This window comes from Nuphar pumila, chromosome 6 (genome assembly GCF_984573655.1).
Source record: "Nuphar pumila chromosome 6, dmNupPumi1.hap1.1, whole genome shotgun sequence".
NCBI classification, from domain to species: domain Eukaryota; kingdom Viridiplantae; phylum Streptophyta; class Magnoliopsida; order Nymphaeales; family Nymphaeaceae; genus Nuphar; species Nuphar pumila.
Window position 1 is genome coordinate 27062583 of NC_143254.1, and position 22733 is coordinate 27085315.

Genomic DNA, 22733 nt, shown 5'->3' on the forward strand with positions numbered 1-22733 from the left:
ATTTCCACCATCTTTTTCGATAACTTATAGGATTTACAATATGTAAGTTATTTCAAGTTACAATAACTATTATGAGACTCAATTTCATTTCAAGAACTCTATTTTCATGCATGTATTTCCAAGTTCTACAAAACTCAAGTATGCATTTCATCTACCATATAATAATTCAATATATGCAACTCATGCTGAAGTTTCACATATACATGAAATCATTTAGAGCATTCTAGATTAATTCACATGCATTCATTCTCTAATCACAAAAAAGTGTATTTCTAACATGCAATTGCAAACTCATTAAAATACAATAATAATCTCAAGCAAACATAATTTCATCTAGTCTAATTCATAAATGCGTCAGCATACAATATTTTGTTAACTAAAATGCTTACAATTTTCTTTACCTCGAATGCTACACTCTAGTCGTAGTCGAGTCTCACGTAGCTCTAATAGTAGAATTTGATCATCACACAAGTATGTTTATACTAACAAACAAACATTCTTTATACTTTGTCAAAATTACCAAAATACCGCTATCGAGATAGTCCGTTAGACCTCAAATTTTGTGCCCCTAGTTTGGTTAGAACCATAGGACAAAAAGATTAAACTCTATGATATGAATCCATCACACTAAACCTCACTCATTTCTGAGTTCAGAACTAGTCATAGACTGGATCCAGACTTGGTTTTGATATGGATCCAGAACTGTCAAAATGAATTTTGACTCAGTTCGGGTATGGATCTAGAACTGATCCATCTAGATATAAACTGGATCTAGATCCAGTTATGTCATGGATCCATAACTAATCCCACTAGTCCCAAACTGGATCTAGATATAGTACTGATTTGGATCCCGGATTGATTCATCCAGATTAGATTCAGATCCATTTTTGTCTAGATCTAGTTCAACTTGGATTGGTCCAGATCAACTGGATCAAACTGAACCCAGACCTTGTCTGGTCTAGTTCAATCCAAACTCAACCAAGGAACCGAAACTCTATTAGAGTTGTCCTAGTCTAGGATCACACCAGATCGGTTCAATCTACCAAGAAGGGATCAAGGCATATTGACTAGACTTAGTCTGGACTGAACCCAAACTGAGTCAGTCTCAGTCAGACCTGACCCGGTTCACCCCTAGACCGGTTCGGTCGACCAAGACGTCATTTTTTTTATTTGGGTCTCATCCAGACAGACCCAACTCAGTCTGGTTTACCCCCAAATTGAGTCTGCTCTACCAACTCACCCAGTCGAGTGGGTTGAAGTTGTCAGCAACCTCAGGTTTTCGGCTTCTTCCCCTTCCCTCTCTTTGTCACATTCTCTCTCTCTGTAATGACGTCGACAACCATGACTACCGACCTCCTAAGAAAATCGAAAAAGGAAAGAAAGACAGGGGAGGGCTTTACCTGTCGGTAGCCGTCGGTGGTGCCCTGTCGGCTTCCTCTCTCTTGTTCTCTTAAAACTCTCTTTCACTCTCAATCTGTCTACAACTCCTCTCTCTTACTGTATGGTGGGACTGGGAGACTCACCGTGAGGGCTTTTTATAGAGCCCTCACGGTGGGTGAGGATAAGCCTCACCCTCCCGATAATTGGGGGGGGGGGTGCTCATCCCCCTCGTAGATGAGAAAGGAAAGCGGTTCCTCATTTTGAGGAACCATTTTCCCAATCTCGTCTCTTTCCCCCTTTTTTTTTTAAAATTATCTTCCCCACTCGACTGGGGTGAGTGGGTTTTACAATAATTTTAATTCATGGGTGTGAGTTCACATCAACTACCTCTCTGAGAGTAATACCATGCAAATCATTATACAGTATTCTCTAGGAGTTGTGTGGTAACTGTAGAATGAGAGGTCCCTTATCCATCCAAAGGTAACTAAAAATGTGATCTTTTGAGTTATGAAATTTTGGTACATTATGGGCCATTAATTTTTGGACCCCTTTAAAAACCTAATTAGTTGTCATAATCACATGATTCAAAACAAGTTTCTTACTAAATAAACCATGTAGATCACATAAGAAACTTTTGATCTAAAAAAACTTAAGATTTTTTAAAGAAAAAAGTGATTTCTACCCATTAATTTTGTACATTCATTAGTAGTGCAAAAGAAGAAAGAGAGAACCATCATCTTTCTTTTTCTTCGTCTTTCTCTTTTGGTTGAGAGAGAGGGGGGAGGGGGGGGGGGAGGGTTGATTTCTCCCCCTTGTCATAAATTGGAGTCTAGTATTTTGGTGTTGAGATGCCAAATCTTGGATTGGATTTGACAAATCCAAGGTTTAAGAGTTTTGGATTTGACTAATCCCATGACTATTTGGAATCAGTATTAGGATTTTAGCAGGGTTTCATGATTTTGGTTGGGAAGGGTGGAATCCTCTAAGTTGTTGGGTGTAGTCCACACAAACTGATTAAAGTTGGTGACTTAACTTGGTCCTTAGGCGAATTCAAACCCAAGTAGGATCTAAATAGCATTGGTGTTGAGTCAGGGGTAGGACCCATAAAGAGAGAGATATAGTGAGATGAGTCAGGTGGTAGGAACTCACAATCGAGAGAATAAAGAAACATCCAAGAAAGAGGGAAGTGAGATAGAAAAAGCGATGTAATAGGGAGACAAGTTTGAGAGAAGGAACAATTCCAAATTTCATTCATGCCTTTAATACAAAAATATGCCCTATATATAGGTTGGAAGCTACTCAACATACAAGACAAATTAGCTTAGAAAACACCTAAACATAGATAAATTTAATCACACCCTAGTTGGAACCTGTCTTGGGCTCACTTAATGTTTTGCTCAATTCCAAGAGAGCACTTAGTCTTGTGACACTCGTAAAATAAAAAAAGGTTTTGGGTCCAGGTTGGATCCGACCGGATCCAACCCAGATCCGGGTCCCCCCCTCTCCCCGGTGCCTTTTTAAACACCCCCGCAAGGGGGGTTTCTTTAAACAGGAAATGCAGAGCCCACTGCGTAAACCCGAGCGACCACGATCCTCGCCAGCATGCCTCACCTAAGCCCCTCCTCATGCCGACGATAGCCGACCGCCCCCCCCCCCTCCCCCCCCAAGGGTATGTTGATGTCTTGCCTCCCCCTTTCTCTCTTCTCTCTTATCAGCGTCGAACCTCCTGCCTCCCCATTTGTTCTTCTTCCTCTGTTTTCTCAAAGGACATCAGCAACCAACGACTGTTGTTATGGCCGTTGAGTGCCGACCCGATGGGGAGGCTAAAGCTGCCACCCTCCTTCCCCTTGTTGCCACTTGAGCTCCCTCTTTTGCCTCTCGTGGTTCACGAGAACCCCTCTCTGAAACCCTTGTCACCCCTGCGGTGAGGAAAGTGATGGCGCCTGAGGTCATTTTGCTGAGGGCACATCTGCTTGAGAGTCACGCTATGCATCGATCCCCCTTTTCCCACTCTGAGTTCAGAATGGATGAAGGAGGAGCGAAGGATTGGCCTTTAGTATGTTTTTTATGGGTGTCGTCGGCTGAAATATTGTTGGCTTACAACACGATGTTGTAAGGCAAGCTCCTGCCCTCTCTTGTTCCTTGCCTTTCTGCCTCTTTTTCCCTCTTTCTTTGATTCAGTCTGGCTGAGCTTGGCCTAATCGTCGATCCTCCTCCCCCCCCTCTCAAACAAACTGGGCCTCAACAGGCCCAGCCCCTATCGCACCACGGGCCGCTGCCCGGTCAGGCCTATCGCCCCTTGCAGTCACAACATGGGGGCTAGGCCAGGTTGGGCTCGGCCTGACTGTCGAGCCCACCCATCCCCGTATGCGGTCAGTCAGACTCAGCTGAGTTGAGCCCGGCTAAAACCGGTTCTCGGTTTGGCTCGCCCTGATTCTGGACCCGGCTCGATTCAGGGTCGGGCTCGACCTTGGAACACAAACATGGCATAATTGTATAGTTTTAAAAGAGGAATTACCTTGTTCTTATTTTTGCAATACGATGAATACTTTAGCACACCTCATCGGTGCAATGGACTCTACACGTGCACCGAAGCATGAGTCATTTATAACCTACGCTTATAATCGACAGTGAATCTGATAATCTCTGAGGTAGGGAAAAGTTGCATACAAAGACAATGGCAGAACATTTCTAACCATATATATATATATATATATATATATATATATATATATATATATATATATATATATATATATATAATGTTTGTATATGTGTGTGTACTTTTAACACAAGGACACAATTTTGTGAATCCTTGTTCATTTACCTCTGTGTCATTTACTTTGTTGTAATGTGCACAAGCTACTGCTTATGCATTTATTTAGCTGAGGTACGGTTTTGTACCTCATGCACTGCTTACGCAATTTATTTAACTTGATGTGTGGTTTCGCATATCGAGTCTTACTTTTTGTTATTTACTTTGTCGTCGCATTGTTACGTGCATAAACTACTGCTTATGCATTTATTTAGCTGAGGTACAGTTTCGTACCTCGTATACTGCTTACGTAATTTATTTAACTTGATGTGTAGTTTTACACAACGAGTCTTGCTTTATGACACTTATTTTGTTATCGCGCTGTTATGTGCATAAGCTACTGCTTACGTATTTATTTAGCTGAGGTACGTGATCATGCATAATTTTTGCATTTTAGACGCATATTTTTTATGCATGATCCATCAAAAAAAGACAATAAAAACCCATTCTTATCGTGGGGTTCCTACGATAATAAGTTTTATTCATATACATGCTTAACTCTGCTCTAGACATCTACTACCATCATAAGCACCTCACATCTTTTGGGTGGACATAGAACTCAGACTCTCTGGACCTTACAAGTCTAGTTGTGCAAATAATAATTTTTATGAGCATACATATGACACGATCTCAATGGATCGACTGCTCGGCGTACATCACCGCAACGAGCACTTGGCCTAGTCAAGGCACAATAACTACTCTGGCTCTTTGGCCCTTACGAGTAAAGTGTCCTTACAGGCGAACATGAAAATGAGTCATTCTGGCAGCATTCCAACAACAGGGCATCTTCATGCCATCCAATCAGTTCAAATAATTCTTTTGCCAACCATTTCGACAACACTTCCTTTGCTTTGACGTCAGAATTATGACGACCCTTTCTACTTTATAGAAAGTACTTGATAGAATTTTGACAACACCTTCTATGTATGACGGAGTAACCTGCTACATTCGCTCTGAGCTTTGTTGAGCTTCTTCAGAAATTTCAGCAGCACTTTCTCTCTTTGATAGAGAAAGCGTTCGTTTCTTTTAAGCTTGGTGAGCATCTTTTTAGAAATTTCAACAGCATTTCCTTTCTTTGATGGAGAAATCACTATGCTTTAACTCGGGGATATATAGACACACATCGTTGTGCATACTTTGTATCCATCGAGATTTGTTAGAATCTTGGGACTTAGTCAGGCCATATGCAAATAACTTAGGTTTTTACGAAAAAACAGTTTTGTGCAAGAGTAAAGCCTTTCCAATAAGTGCTTTTTTCGTCAAGCAGAATCTTGATCGAGGTGTGGCATATGGAATTGCATCAACGATTTGGAGTTGATCTCTATTTGAACGCTCATTTATGCACAACTATATGTAATATAAGCAGGATCCTATGCGATATAGCATGACGACATAAATGAGTGCATATTTAATGTTCGGCAGAGAAAAATAAACTAAATAACTTGCAGAAAGCAAATACATATATATTTGCAGAAAGTAGGAGCCTTGACATTGTTCGACGCAATGATAATATTAAAAGCATAATGTAAATTACAGAAAGTAGGCGCCTTGACATCGTTCAACGCAATGACAATCTTAAAAGTATAATATAAATTGCAGAAAGCATATACTTGAGAATTTCTTCACGCAGTTGATTAAGAGGAGTGAAATCACGAGTGAAGCTCCAATCGTCATGCTTCGCTTTTTCTTGAGTGCGCGATTTCTGGCAGGAGCTCGGCCGAAGAGTGTTGTTATCTTGCTTGAAGGTATCTCCCTTTTTGTCTCCATTGTTGCTTCTGCCAGGCTTAGAACTTTCTGGGCTGCAATTCTTACTGGTGATATTCTTGGAGGAGGAGACATATGTCTTTTTCTTGATGAGAGCCTTTTTAGGACTGTCTTCAGCTTACTCGGACATCATCTTAATCATCATTTTCTTGAACAACTGATATGCAGCGGGATCAATGTCATCTCTGTCAGTAGTCCCTGTCCTCTGACAGATCTTGGAGAATTCATCTCTTCTTGCTTGCTGCTGAAATCATTGATGTACTGATATAGTGACATATTCTTGCTCGATCTGATCTGAACCACTTGGGAATACTAATGCTCTCTGTAGAATCAAATGGGCAATTTAGACTTGAAGAGTAGTTTTAAGATAAAACAAATAGGAGAAAAATATTTGATTAGGTTGAAAATTTGAAGAATATCCCATTACCAGGGATTAGGTCGTCGCTGGAATCACTTCAATTGCATTGATATTCTTTGTAAAAGGAGATAAACAACTGAAATATGCCTTGTTATTTAGGCGAGGTCATCAAACCATAATAGAATAAGATTTATTGAAGGAAAATGAAGGAGAATAATTTTATTAATAATAGGCTTGAGAAAGAGGGGGCGGACAAACAATTTGCCACTACTCATGATAATCAGAAGATATTCGGGGACCGGGAAAAATAGTGAGAGTTACAAAAGAATCCCAACTATGCTTGGCAGAATGGTATGTTCTGGACCACTGAGCAAAATTTAGATCAAACTCTGGCACAATGCCTGACAACAATCAAGCTTCAATGCGCTTCTGTCTCTGCGAGAACTGTCTGACACATCGCTCTGGCTGATAATAAACCGAGAAGAAAGGTCCGAGTAACTTGAATCGCTTGCCATATGCATAAGTGTACAGGGGAAGTGACTCATGACGGTCGAAGTAATCCCACACAATTTCTTCTTCATGGAGGTTCTCGATCACGAATTTGTACCGAGCAATAAGCAATGACTTCTTATTGTTATATCTGAATGAGCTGACTCGAGTTGGTACATGTTGGATGAACCAAGACTGTAGTGCGTAAATGCACCCTTTGACTAAGACTGAATCTTTAAGCACGAAACAGGTCAAGCCACGGTATAAGAAGGCGAGCATGGCCATAGCAATAGAGAGACGGTTGGTCTGCTGACTTCCCCATCTTCGCAAAAGCTGTACTGTTCTGATGTCGACGTAGTTATGTCCGTCCTGAAAGAAGGCTAGCCCTACGGTATACAAGATCATTGCATGTTGAATTCTTTCTCTCGCTACTCGGGATAAGGAGTCGACTTCTGCAAAAGCTCTGTGTTGTTGGTATAACTTAAACAGATTGACATACTGACTCTCATATGCCTCTATCAAAGGCCAAGATCTGTGTCCAGTCATACGGGCTAAAGCATCTCGGGGGTCCAATCCCTTGACGTTGATCAAGAACTGTTGCTTTATCAGATCATTAGACTGACCAGCTGGCTCAGGTGGACCCATGATATCTGAGAATTCATCCAGTAGTAGAGTCATCTATCCCACGGGAACCAAAAGGTACAGGTACACGGATTCCACCGCTCTACTAAGGCTTGAATCAAACTGTCATTGATGATTTGTTCACCCACTGCTGATGTCAGTTCCAATCCACAGTCACTCAGATGGTCCGGGAACATACAAGAGAAGTTCTTGAACCAAGAATAGTACTAATGGAGAATGAAATGTCTAATGTTTAGAGTTCGATAATCAGGGAGACCTTGCCGCACCTCATAGGAGATATGACCCTCAGGAAAGACTGAATCAAGTTGACTGGATGCCATCAGGATAGATTGAAAAATACATAAGAAGTAAGGATAAGACTTTGAGAGAAAAACTACACGATTTTTGAAGAATTTGCAGGCAAGATCAAAACAAGGATGGAACTTCGAGATCTAGAGGAAAGGAAGGATGAAAATCACCTGGAGTTTTGAAGAGAATAAAAGGATCTTTATGAAAATCGTCCAGGGTTCGAAAATAAGGTGAATATGTTAGGTAATTCATGAAAACAGGGGATTTTTAAAAACCATTTAGTATTTTTGGAAAAAATCATGGAAAATATGAGAAAAATAAAGAGAACAAAGGGAAATAACCAAGGTACATTCAATCACATCATGCACAGACAAGTATGCACAAACAACATTCCCTAAAAGCTGACTCTAAATGCATAAATTTTGAAATAGTTGTAGGACCTTAATCTTAACTCTAACGTTCAAATCATCTGTGTCCAATCATGCTATGTCTATATACTCGAACTGAAGCCCGATGTACGTGGCATAAAATCAATTTCTTTGGTTCTAGGCTTATGTTTTCCAACATCCTTGAGCGCCTGCGGATATAGTTTGGACTATGGCATTCGGTACATGGCAGAGGGGATCAACCCAAATAGGTGGCCCAGTTGTGAGGCTTTGTCCCGAACTATGGCTCTGGAAGAAAGCCCAGCAACGCGAAGACCGGGTAAAGATAGGTAGGGTGGTTTCCTGAAAAATGATCACATGCATGAAAATAGAGGGCTCTAAGACCTAAAGAAGTAGAATTTTGAAAATTTTATGAGAAGCAAACATTGTTTTCAATCAAACCTTAGATTGAGGAGGATTGTCTTTGACCTAAGTCTAAGTGAGCATGAATAATGCCTCCTCAATTGGTCCTATCAAACCATGCCTAAGTATATATGCAATCAATGTCAGCTGGGTTTGATTCTAGGCTCCTAAGTTCATATGATATCATGAAATAAAAGCTAACATTAGTAGAACACGATTTTGATAATTTGAATAGAACAAAGCACTAGATTGATCAGGCAAAAACAGGTCCCATCTCGGTCGCCAAACCTATTATCATCTCAAAATTTTACTTTTGCAAGTCAAACTGACCTTTGAAAAAGATTTTGAAAATAACTCGCCTCCGTTTTAAAATACGAGAAAATTCCGTAGAATGGGACTCGCCTGTCGGTACGAGATTCAACCGTTCCTGGCACCATTACCAGGGTTAATTGAATCAAGGATCAACCATATGCTTTGCTTTGCTCAACTTGTCTAAATCACGTTCTATTCCCTAAATGCACAAAGAATCAGGCATGTGCTATGAATTTTTGAAAATATAGGTTTGAAAACATGATGTTTGCCTTAAAGATTTGAAATATTTAAAAAATCTATGAAAAGGATAACACTTTGAAAATCGTGAGCCTTGTTTGAGAGAATATTTCTGAAGAAAGGAAATGCCAATTTTTGAGAAATCCAAGTGTTTTAGGAAAATCGGTTTTTGACAAAATTCAACTAACTTTGGAAAAACTTGATTTCTCTGAATTTAAACTTTGAAATTGAGAATATAACTTGGAAAATCATGGATTGAATTTGAGAAAGTACTTGAAAAATTCTTGGGAAAACCAAGGATTTTTTAGAAAAAACAATTTTGAGAAGAATCTATGAAAATTTAAGGAAAATTGATTTTCTGAAATGAATTTGAGAAATAAATCCAAGAAGGGGGCGTGTAGCCTTGAATAATATGTTCATGATGCCATCTAAACCTAGATAATGCATGAATAAGGTTTTGAAAAGAAGATTTCTGAAGATTTTTTAGAAAAACTGTTTGGAAAAGAGATTTTATGTGCCTTACAGAACTTTAATGAAATAAATTTGCCTCATATCCCTGACTATGGCAACAGATATGGATCAAATGTATCTCATTTGATTCTAGAAGGAGAAAATATTTATAAAACTTTGAAATATGCAATGGTTTTTTAAAATAGCCTAAGAGTGTAGGTTGATTGCGGCCTAAAAGAAGATGGTAACTCTTGATTTTGTTTGTATTCTAACTATGGCCATAAATACGAACTCAATCGAGTTTATCAATTCCCTAAAAGCTAGTGCACGTGCCATTCGTGTAGACCATGATGGAATTGAAATATGTGCATGAATGACAAACATAACAGCTATATATCAAAGTTTAAACTATATGCAATGCAAAACCCTAATTCTAAGTAGGAATTGGAATTCTTATTTCAAAATTATTTATAATTTACATCACTAATTGAATTGAAATAAAGCAAAATAAAAGAAGAAATATAGCCTTGAATGTCTCTTCAAAACTAGAAAACTTTTTAGGGAAGATATGTTGGCTTTTCTAGATTTATCCAGTAATATCTGAAAATTACTGGATTTATCTAGATATAAGCCTTTCCATGTTTTCCCTGATATAAACATAATGAAATATGAAATAAATGTGAAGAAATAATAAATATAAATAACTTTGAAATTTGGAATTTGGGGAAAATTGACAAAAATACCCCTGAAAACAAGACTATGGCCTTGAAATCAGGGTTTTCAGAAAATATTTTGGTAAAACTTTGGATTTTGAAATCAAATAAAGTCAAATAACTACAAAATAGAATATGATGCACTCCTATATGATTTAAAACATGCACAAACCCTAAAAACATGAACTTCTATGAAAAAAATTAGAAATATCACAAAAATTGTGATTTTGCCAGTGTTTCAGGATCCTACGGGCACCCTATTTTGCAATATAATCAGTTCGAGCATCAAATGAAATCCAAAATTAATACAAATTGACATGTGAACTTATGATAACCCTAAAATTAAACTAGAATCATAAAAATTCTATTTTGACATTATTTCAATTCGAAATTTGCCCAAAACTCTAAAATATGCTATTTTTATCCGTGGGCACGTACCCATCACAGTGTTAGACCAAAATTAGGGATCAAATCACCATAGAAATTCATAAAATTTTATATAGAAATAATAGACAGTAAAACATAGATTCTCCTTTTTATAGATTGGAAAAATCATCTCGGGTTAGGGACATATCATTCTGGCAATCTATGCTTGAATTTAACAAATATAAAATATATTAAAACAGGTACTTCCGGTTTCAAGTATAAAGAAAAATAGCAAACCATATCAGAAAATTATAAAATTTTAGCAATGAATAGATTATAAAAAGATAAAGAGTTCCTTTTTTTACAGATCATCGATCGAATCTCCGGTTATGGAGATACGATCAACGCAAGTTGACTTAGAGTTTGAATAAATCATAATGAGTTCTAAGAAGTTGGTCCTACATTATGACAGATAAAAAATAGTAGACAGTGACAAAAAATTATTAGAAAATTATAGTAAATAATAGATTCTAATACAAAGCTACTCAAATTTACGGATCATGAATCGAATCCTGGATGAGAAAAATATCACATGTGCAACTTATACCTGAATATCAATAGCGATTTTAAGTTACAGGAATCACGATTCGACCTTGTATTTTTCTAACAGGGTTCCCAAACCCCAAAACCTCTGATTTTTTTACAAGGACTTGCTGACAAATCCTTGGACTAAACATAAAAAAATCAAAATTTTCCATGGAATATTTAAACATGTAATAGCATGATTTTTACAAACCTAGAATCAAAACATACAAAAATCTAATAAAATACTAAAAAAACTTATTTAAACATGAAAACTAATAAAAAATACATGAACAGCCTAACAAAACTTAATTTAATGCTGAAATATATGAAATAAACACTAATATAATAAGAAAATAAAAAAAATACAGGGAATCCATGGATGAAATTGATTTACTCTTTGAAAATATGGATTTATCCCATTTAACATGTAAATTTCATATTTCATTGGTTAAGAATATAAAAAACAGCAATCTAAACAATTCTAATGAATTAAAATTCTGAAAACTAGCATTAAACAGAGTTAGATCATTTTCTTGGACCAAACTTGAGGTTCTTGGATGAGATCCATGGTTAAAAACCATGAACAAAAGGGGCGCCCATGGTGAAATCAATTAAAAAATCAGAAAGAAATAATAAAAAGCATGAAATAAAGTATAGAAAATTACCTTGGGGTTGCAACTGCAATGGAGGAAGGCGGAGGTGCTAGAGAGGAGAGAAAAGCTCCAAGATTTCAAGAGAGAGATGATAGGGGTCGACCCCCCTTGGGCCTCCTTTTATAGAAAAATTTAGATTTAAAGAGTTTGGAAAAATCCAAACTCTTTCTTTAATTGTACTTCTAGGGGGGGGGGCGATTTTTTTTAAGGATTACTAAACTACCCCTAACCCTAACTAACATAATTAACATCTAATTAAACTTCTAATTGACCTAAAAGACCTCCAAATGTGGCAGCACCACCTAGTGTGGGCCCACATTGGGTTTTTAAAACTCTAATTTTAAAACTTTTAAAAACCAATGGTTAAAAACCTAAATAAAATGGATTTTCAAAATTGGTTTTGACTCTTCTAAACCTCTAATCTGACTAGGACACTGACTATCCCTAGTCTAACTCTGACTTCCTCAAACGTGGTGCCACCTCGAGTGGGCCCCGCTTGATTTTCATAAATGATTTTAAAACTTGAAAATGAGAGGTTTTTCAAAAAAGATTCAAAAGTAAATTTGAAATTGAAAGTTTTGAAATGACACAGAGTCCTGACTAGGTCGGAACTCCTCTACATATGGCACCAACTGAGTGGGCCCCACATCAGGATTTCAAAAAAATTGAAATAAAGATTGAAAATGGTTTTAAAATGGAGTTAAAATCAACAGATGAAATTCAGAGGTTTTGAAAATAGAGTCCTGAGCCAATTGAAACTTTGAACCAGAGTCCTGACCAATTAAAACTCTGAGATTTAGGTTTTTGAAAGCCAAATGAAGAAGTTTTTGAAAGGTTTTATCAAAACTGATGAAAATACAGTCAGGGTTAGAGTGTTAACTCAACTGAAACTCTGAAATAGAGTCTTGAATCAACCAAAACTCTGCAAAATAAACTAATTTTTGAAAAACAAATGGGGAGAATGGAAATGAGAATAAAAACAAGATTTAGAATGGAGTCCTGATCAGATTAGGACTCTGAGACAGAGTCCTGATCAGATTAGGACTCTGAGACAGAGTCCTGATCAGATTAGGACTCTGAGACAGAGTCCTGATCGGACTGAAACTCTAGATTTTGAGTCTTTTATGAAAAACAGATAAAAGAACATGCAAAAACCAATGAAAGTGGCAATAAACAGTGAAATTAGAAGAGTTCTGGTCCAACTGGGACTCTGGGGATAGAGTCCTAATTTGACCAGGATTCTTAAAATTTAGATTTCCTTGGAAAACAAACGAGAGGATTTGAAAAATAGGTGACAGTAAGGTAGAAATTGAAGTCTGGTTCAGAGTCCTGATCTGACTAGGACTCTGAAGAAGAGTCTTAATTCAACTAGAACTCTGAGAATTTTTGGTTTTCTAGAAAGCAAATGATAAGATTTAAAAAAAAAAAACCCTTTGAAAACCAGTAAAAATAAAGTGAGAAAGTGAACTCAGGATAGAGTCCTGATTTGATCAGAACTTTGGGACAGAATCTTAGAATCTTGATACTCTGTGATGAAGGTGTAACAATTTTGGTTTTTGAAGAGATAAATAAATAGATTTTTGAAAGGTTCTCTCAAAATTGAAATCAGGGCCAGAGTCCTGATTCAACTGAGACTCTTTGAATAGAGTCCTGGTTTAACTTAAAACTGAGTTTTTTACTCTTTTCGAAAGATTTTAAAAGATTTGGTTGAAAACAAGTAAAAATAGAAACGAAAGATAGAGTCATAATCCGACCGAGACTCTGAAGAAGAGTCCTAATCCAACTAAAACTCTAAAATTTTGGGTCAAAATGAAAGATTTTGAAAGGTTTTCTCAAAACATGCAAAAATGGTAGTAAAAAATAGCGTCCTAATCCTACTGAAACTCTAAAAAAAGAGTACTGATCCAACTACGACTTTTAGATTTTGGCCAAAATGACAAAAATGGATAAGGAATATGATTATGACTGATTTAAAATCAAAATGGAGTTTTAAAAAATGTTTAAAAAGATGAAAAGACAGAGTCCTGATCCAACTAGGTCTTTGAAAGTTTTAAAAAATTTGATAAGTGAAGGAATCCAGAAGCGACACCACCTAAATGGGTATCATCTGAGGATTAAAATCAGTCGAAATTGAGTTTAAAATGAATCCAGATTATTTTTCTGAAGAAAATGTTGTTGAAATAAGAAATACAAAGCTTTGAGAGTTGGCAAATGGCAAAATGTCGATTTAAAACCCAGATATTTAAAATTTGTTTTGAAAGAAAAGTTTTAAAACTTGAATCTAGATTTAATATTTTGAAAACAGGAGTTCTGGATCTCGATAATGAGATGCAATGCCATGAAATGCAATGAGGTGATATGTCAAATGCCTGCAATGATATGCAATGACATATGAAATATAAACACTGAATGAGGGTAAAAATTTGGGGTGTTTACAGGTCTAAGTCAAGTAAATCAAACATGGGTTTAGAACCAAAAGAGACTTTGACTTTGATTAGACCCAGCTGTGTTCAAGCCAAGTCAAGTGGGTTCAGATTAGGTCAGGTAGGCTTAGACCAGATCAGGCAGGCTCAAACCAAGTGGGCTTGGTAGAAGAAGTTCTAGAGAGAGGAGAACAAGAGAGAGAGGGGGGTCAAAAAATATGAGAAGAGAGAGAGAGATGAAGGCCCTATTTATAGACAAAGGGCACCTCCTTTTTAGAGGTTTTCAGAAAACCCTTTTTAGAAATGCCCCTTGGTTTTCTGGATAAGGACTGAAGGTTCCTTTAATGTGGAGCTCACATGGAATATTCTATAAAATATTTTGTGGGTCTCACAATATATTTTTTGATAAATATTTGCATGGGTCCCACTAATATTTTTGTGGATCCCGCAAAAATTTCGTGTTTTCGATGTTTTTTTTTTCGAAAAATTCTATGTATGTCATTCTCTTTGTATCGACATAACTAAGAAAGTTGACTCATACACATCTCTTAATTTTACTCAGGGAGGAAGTTATGGCTCTTTGACTGTTTGAGCATATATTTGCGATTATACGAACGCCACAAGTATAACTGGTTCGTAAAAAATGATTGAATTCATATTTTGGGTTCATATGCTATTTTCACTTGAAAACGCCTTGTAAATTTATTCAGGAATTTTGCTGGAAATTTATGGGTCTTACAGTAACTCATTTTATTTATTTAGTTATTTTTATTTTAAGGCGATGAAGACTACATTTCTATGGAATACAAAGTTGTTCATTCTGTTCCCTGAGTTCGACCCGGAGCTCACCCTAGTGTGAGCCAGTTTTTATTATTTGGTGTCTGGCTTTCAAAAAATATTTTTTCAAAAATATATCTTTAAAAAATCTATTTCATAAAATTTACACCAGTACAATTTTGTACCTCATGCATTGCTTACGAAATTCATTAAACTCAATATATGATTTCGCACATTGAGTCTTGCTTTATACATTGCCACTATGTTGTAATGTGCACAGGCATGCGCTTTGTGATATATGTATTATACATACATATATACAACCTTGTAAGGTACACAGTTTTGCATACTCTTTCCTACTTTGTATTACGCTTATTCTATTTTAAAGATGCGGATCTCGCGCATGTTCGCCAAAGCTTTAAAGAAAAAAGGATTTCTTGTGAGATTCTAGTATTTGAAATGTGCGTGGTTTTGAAAAGCAAAAATGAACACCTAACAGTTGCTTATTTGGAACCAATTTTTTTTCTCAAACCTGCATGGTAGGAAGAGGTACATACAGACTTTGTTCGATATACAAATGACTCAGATACCCCCGACCAAGAGTACAGAGAGTTGAGACTTTCTAACCAAAGTTGGGGGTTTGTTCTGAGAAACCAATACGCCATTTTTATCGTAGCGGTACCATCAGACATGCGCGACATGTGGGTACTAGGATAAATGGATGAGAGGTTCATGGTGACCTCATAACGTGCAATTGACAATGTTTAAAAGGGAAATCAAATAAATAGTGATGATCGCCTTCACAGGCATGATGCTCGAGTTGGTTTGAAAGACCAAAGCATGTTAGATTAAACTAAAATGATTACATTATTTCTTTCACAACACAATAAAGTTGGGGTTTCTTTCTGAGAAACTGATACCCCTTTCAGCATAGCGGTACTATCAGACATGTGCAACATGTTAATACTACAATGATTGGATAAGAGGTTTATGGTAACCTTGTGGCATACAAATGCACAAGATAAAAAGGAAAATCACATAAATGATGATCATTGTCTTCGCAGGTAAGATGCTCGATTTGGTTTGAAAGACCAGAGTATGCATAATGGGTCGTCAGTTAAAATCGAACCTGACATACTCATTCGTCTTTTGGTTTCGTCAAGAGAGATGATGAAATGATACAAAACTCTGATGGATAGGTTGTTAACAACTATCCCTCGAGCAAATGTCTCGATGTCCCCAGTCATCGGAGTTAGGGGAAGGGTCCACCAAAAATTATCCTAGGTGGTAGTTCTCATGAACTTCTACAAAAGTTGGATGCATCCCTTGCCATGAATGCCTTTGAAGAATTCTCTCTCGGTCACTGACCATCCCCTTAGGAACGAATTCAACTAGTTGTTTGGGGTATCAAAATATATAGCATAACAAACTCTCAAGCATTCTCAGTTGTTTCTACGTTCTCTCCTGTGCGTACTCTCAAGACAGTTTAATATCGAAACAAAGTTATCATGTTTATGTTTATTTTACTTATTTTGACTTGCACACCACGAAAGGAACAACATATATGTTAGTTTTGTTCTGAATTTTGTTAGCATACTCATTTTTGCTTATTTTGAACTGCATATCACGAATTGAACTACACATGTGTTAGTTTTATTTTGAATTGTTATATTTATGCACCTACCAAATTTTTATCGATTTGACCCCGTTTCATGGGTACAGGTGATGATTAGGTTAATATGGCAAGTGATGACACGATAGCGTGATGATATCAAGATGAGATTCTTTTTCAGACGTTTAGCTCTGGAGGATATTTTTGTAATTTGGTATATAGGTTTCTTGGAAATTCTACTTTTCGTATAAACTTTAAAACCTCGATTTAAATCTATTTGGTTTCAATGAATATACGTAGTTACAAATTCGTTGTGTAAAAAAAAGGTTCGCAAGTAATGTGTCTAAGGTCCATTGACTTGTTATTTCAAAACACCATTTTTCGTTTCAATTTTTTTCTAAAAAGTTACAAGTCTGAAATTTTGGAGGCATTACAAGTCTTCCCCAAGATCCTTTAAAGAGGGACCCCAAGAGGCTGCACGAGTTTCCTAGAGGGCTTTTAGTGCCTTGGGGCACCAATAGGGTGGAGGTTCACACGTCCTTCCATTGAGTCTTGTAGAGTGGACGTCCCAAGTGAGTCTCCCTTGCATTTAATGTCTTCACCAAATATGAGAGGGCACCCAAAGATGTGCCCCACGTAGCTGAGGTGGTTACAATGTTGATATGGCATCTCTTGGGTGGGTCCCATAGCTTGGAGCAATTGAAGCTTGGATCTCATGTTTAAATCAATCACATGAACCCATTTGCATATTTTGGACCCTTGGAGTTGGGTCGAGCTCTCTCACGATATGGTCTGCACCATGCTTCTAATCCAAAGGTAATGATTCAACATGGTTATGGAATCATCCATATTTGAATTCCAATTCGCATCCCTATACTCTTGAAGGTTAGCAAGTTCTCTCACATAACATGTCATAATTCAATGCACTTTTAAGGTACTTTACTTAAGATTTGCAACTCATTGCTCAAGTCTTAGGCTGCTATTACATATGTTTCACTTGTTTGTGCAAAATGCTATATATAGTCTAGTTTCATTTATAGCATACATAAGATTATCAATAATACTAACATACTTAAGTTAAAAAATACCTCTCTAAATAAACTTAATCAACTTAAGGTCAATATCAATGCAGGTGTCCTTATATTTACCATCAAAACCACTAAAATTTATAAACAATTGTTCGATGCAATGGTAAATAGAGAAAGTTATTTTGGACCGTGATAGTGATTTAGCCTTCTTTGTGTGTTTTATTTTATCTTATTTGATCCCACAGAATAGGAAGACAACCGCCATGATAGTGGCTGAGGGGAGAACTTTGGCGGAGAGAGAGTCATTTTCCCTCATCATGGTTAGTATAAGACCTTCCTGAGTTGTTGTGCATAAAGTCAATGGGCCTGAAATTCTTTAATTTGGTCGGTTGCTAACTTCAATCAGCTATAGCCAGCAAAAAGTTTGATGGAGAAAGAGATGCTCTTCAAACAATAAAATAATAAAGCAGAACTAAAATCTTTGTTGTTTCTTTGTAGTTCAATTACCATCTTAAATAGGGTTGTGAACGGTTGACCCTTGACTTTTTCCAACATGATTAAGGTAGTTGGGGGGAGGAGTTGCTCATCTACATGTCATTCTAAACTGGATTAGTTCTTCTTCATCACTCACTCTCTCTCTCTCTCTCTCTCTCTCTATATATATATATATATATATATATTTATTTATCTCTCTCTCTCTCTCTATATATATATATATAGAGAGAGAGAGAGAGAGAGAGGTGCCTGACCACATACGTGCCAAACCAAAAATTAACATGCACTGGGCGTCCATCGTGCAGTGCTGCAACGGCAAAAATGACTTTTAGTGGCGTTTTTGAAGTACCGTTAAAGGTTTGAGTGGAAATTAAACCTTTAGCGGCGCTTCCCTTATACACATTTTTTTTTATGTGCTGTGTCAAGGACCTTTAGTGCGCTTTTGAAGCACTGCTGAAGGTCTAGGCAGAAATTAGACCTTTAGCGGCACTTTTGGAGCACCGGTCATTTTTTATGCTGCAGTGCGCTGAGTGTCCATCATGCGTGCGATGTATGCTCAGCACAAGTCCATTCAGTGAGGCACGTATGTGTTCAGGCACATTCAAGTGACATAATTTGCTAGATTGCCCAAGGTGGTGACATTTTTAAAAAATATATTGTTATTCTTTTGGCAGTAAAATTATATTTTCAAAAGTGCATCACCTTACAGATAATCTGCTGATTTCATGGTAGCTGAACAACCTTATACTTAAATACAAGTGTATGAATTGAAGTATATATGGTAACGTTGGGCCCTCCATTGGATTGGATTTGTCTTACATGCCCGACCCGACCTGAACCAAATATCCCAGTATTGAAATGTAAAATGACAGCCCAAATGTTATTCGGGTTTACCTGAAGCTGATCTCGAGTAACAAGTGGGTTTGGGATATAATTTTGCCTGGATATCAAACCTGACTCAGCTGATCCTAATATTATGTTTGTATTTAATTGAATACATGTTTGAAACGCCCTTTAAGTTTTATACGGGTTGGGGTTGGGGTTGGGTGTGAGATACCATTTCTTGGCCCGACACAAAATCCTGCTCGGTACCTGAAGTTGTTACTTGAGCGGATTCGCGTAAACTGTGATGGTTTGGGTATCTGACCCGTTGTTATGCCTGTGTCTGGTTTCACCATACTCTTGGTGAATGTAGGTATCAAATACCATCCAACAGCACTCTTACTAGTTACTAGTTGCCATTATTCACGTAGAACAAAAACTGACAATTGCCACTGGAGGTGGGCAATGGGCCGGCCCAGCCCAAATCAAGCTGACACAGGCCGGTCTGCCGGACCGATCGGGTATATATATATATACATGTGTCTAAATTTTTATATACATATATACATGTGTCTAAATTTTTATATACATATATAAATAAAACACACTATATATTATAATATATATTATGATTATATATGTATATATATTCAGCCCAGTACGCGGAGGGTCTCCCAATGGGCGGGCTCTGTCGGCTGGGTGCATGTGCTGGTGCAGTTTCAGGCTTAAAAGGAATGCAGATAGGTACATTTGCTCAGTAAAGGCAGAAAATGTTGTGTTGTACTTGGGTGGATGTGGGCCAGCCTCTAAGCCTACAACTGGCAAGTTTTTTTTTACTTTTGACCAAACCTGAGAAAAATAACCTATGGTGTAAAACCACATAACCCCTTGCTTCATTAATGAGTACATCCATGGGTTTGAACTCGTGATGTCCGGTCAACTTGTTGATATAATGAGTCGTAACTACTAACTAGCTCAGTGAAGCCCTCATGGGCAACAAGTTGGAAGCGTTTAGAATTAGTGGTTGGAGAAGACCAACAGACCCTTTTTTTTATATTTACACTGAGAAACCGCACCAAGGATCAGAGACCTAGCCGCGCTGGCTCTGCCTGCCATACTTAGGTCATCGTCCTGGTAGCATAAAACTATGTGGCTTACCCCCCTTGCCATTTCAGCTTACGAAAAGGATGACACCCATGAGATTTGAACCTGGACAGCTTGTTTAGTGGCTTAGGCCACGACCATCAAACTCTTTTATACAGGGAATGGCCAATTGAGTAATTAGGGTTGCGTTCAACTGCAGTTAAAAAAGTTGTCAAGGGCTTTTTGCACGTAGGGTCCACAGTGTCCTCACATAAAGGATTTGTCCTCGTGAAACATCAAACACCCCTAGCAGAAATAGAAATGTATAGCTTAGTGTCCACTTTTATCAGCTGGGACAAAATGGTTGTAAAATTGATGGGTGATTTTGAAATGACAGGCAAACTTATGGTCCTAAGTTTGGATATGTTTGAGAGCATTGCATTGGTATGAAAACATGGTTTCGGTAAATATTGTTTTGCCACTGTGTGACGATGAGTGATGGGTTGCTAAAAATGTTGAAATGCCGTTTTGGGTCTGCCAACACCATTCCCAATGCATTGTTTCAACAACGCCACTGTTCCCAAACAACAAGAGTATGAGAACAAGGGGGAACCACAACACAACCGCTGATTCAAGGCTCCCAAACATCGCCTAAATAGTAATTAATGCCTTGAGGTATTTCTTTTATAGTTTTTTTCTATAATAGGCAAATAATGTCATGAGTTTTTTTTTTTTATATATATATATATTTGCAGGAAGAAACTGCACACAAGAACAGAGACCTAGTCGTGCTTGCTGTGGTTGTCATACCTACAGTCACTATTCTATCAGCATAAAAACTCATAGGCTTACCTCTTTTTTCCAAGAAAGTCATCACTTTTGGGCTTGAGCAAAGGGTGACACCCATGAGATTTAAACCTAGACCGCCTGCCTAGCCACCTAGGTCCCAATCCCACTACGCCAAACCCTTTGGGGCAAATAATGCCATGAGTTAACTTTCAATAAATTTAACATGTTAAAATCTCATGGGTTGTCACCCCTTGCCCAAGCCGAAACGTGGCGACTCCATGAGGGCAAGGGGTAAGCCCATGGAGTTTTATGCTGCCAGGATGGTGATCTTAAGTATGGCAAGCAGAACCAGCATGGCTAGGTTTTTTATCTTGGGGGCGGTTTTTCGGTGTAAATAAAAATAAATAAATTTATATGTCAAACTCATGAATTTACCCAAAAAAAATTGATTAGAGCCATTTTAGTCTAACATTTTAACATATTTTTGTCCTGTGTTGTACATTTAACCTTTTCTTCTTTGATGATGTTCATCTTAAAATAAAGAACATTTGGTCTGCCGCAAAGATAGAAGAGCAAATTTATATTGAGCAAAATAAAAACAATATTATAGATTCTATAAGGTTAACATTGTAACTTTAATTTCATAATCAATATTTAACACAAAATTAGTTAAGGGAGTGGGAGAATTAGACAAATTTTGCTTACACGTGGTAAAAGTTAGGTGTCATTTGAAAAATGAAAAAACTTTTGGATCAGGTTAGGCTGGGCAGCCTGATGTCCATCCCTAAAACTTTGGGTTTTAGGAGGGATTTTAAAATTAACTGAAAAAGGGGTTGGTGATTTTGAAAAGAAAACTTTCAGAACTTTCACTTGCAAGCAACCAGTAATTTGTTTTCCCTAGGGATGGCAGTGGACCCAGAGGGCGGGGTGTCGGGACCGGCGTGATTTTCCGACGAGGCGGCAAACCAGATGGCCTCCCTGTAGGAGTGGCCCTGCATAGCAAACAGAAAACAGAAAACACGCAGGGCGTACCTGAGGCGGCCATTGTAAGAGCTGTGCTTGCCGGAGAGGAGATTTCCTTCAACTTAGCCGGTATGCAGCCACCAAGAGCGCAGGCCTCCGAATGCTACCGGTAAGTCGACCTTTTTCCCTTCTTGTAATTTCTGTATTGCGCTTATGGAAAAGGTTGCTCATGAGACCCTTTTATAAGCCACGAAATGTGAATGGTTGAGTAACCGTTCCCTCTGTTTTCAGGTTTAACGGAAGGAACACTTCATGTGGGAAGCGTTACCCACATCATGGGTAACCACCACCAACGTAGTGGTTTAACCCAACATTCTCCCACTTGTTCTGACGATAAACCTTTTAACCGGAAAACCTTATGGGAATAACTTGATGAATAGAATAACCTTTATATTCTATTCTAAAAGTCCTTAGTTGAATCTCTAATCCTCATGAGATTAACAACAACCATAATGAGAATCAAAAGACTGAAAGTGATCACTTTATTTATATGCATATGTCAAAAAAAGTTTAACAATCCCATCCTCATTACATGTTCGGAATATAATCCAGGTGCTAGCCCTTTAGTAAGAGGATCAGCGATCATCTCTTTGGTACCAATATTGACAATATGCACTAAATGATTCTCCGTCCTTTCTTTAACAACAAAATACTTCAATTCCATATGCTTGCATGACGTAGTACTTTTGTTGTTATTTGAAAAGGACACCGCAGCTTCATTATCACAGTAGACCTTCAGTGGCTTCCCAATGGAATCAACCACCTTTAACTATGATATGAAGTTCTTCAACCATATAGCCTGCGAAGTAGTCTCGTATAATGTAATGAATTCTGCCTCCAT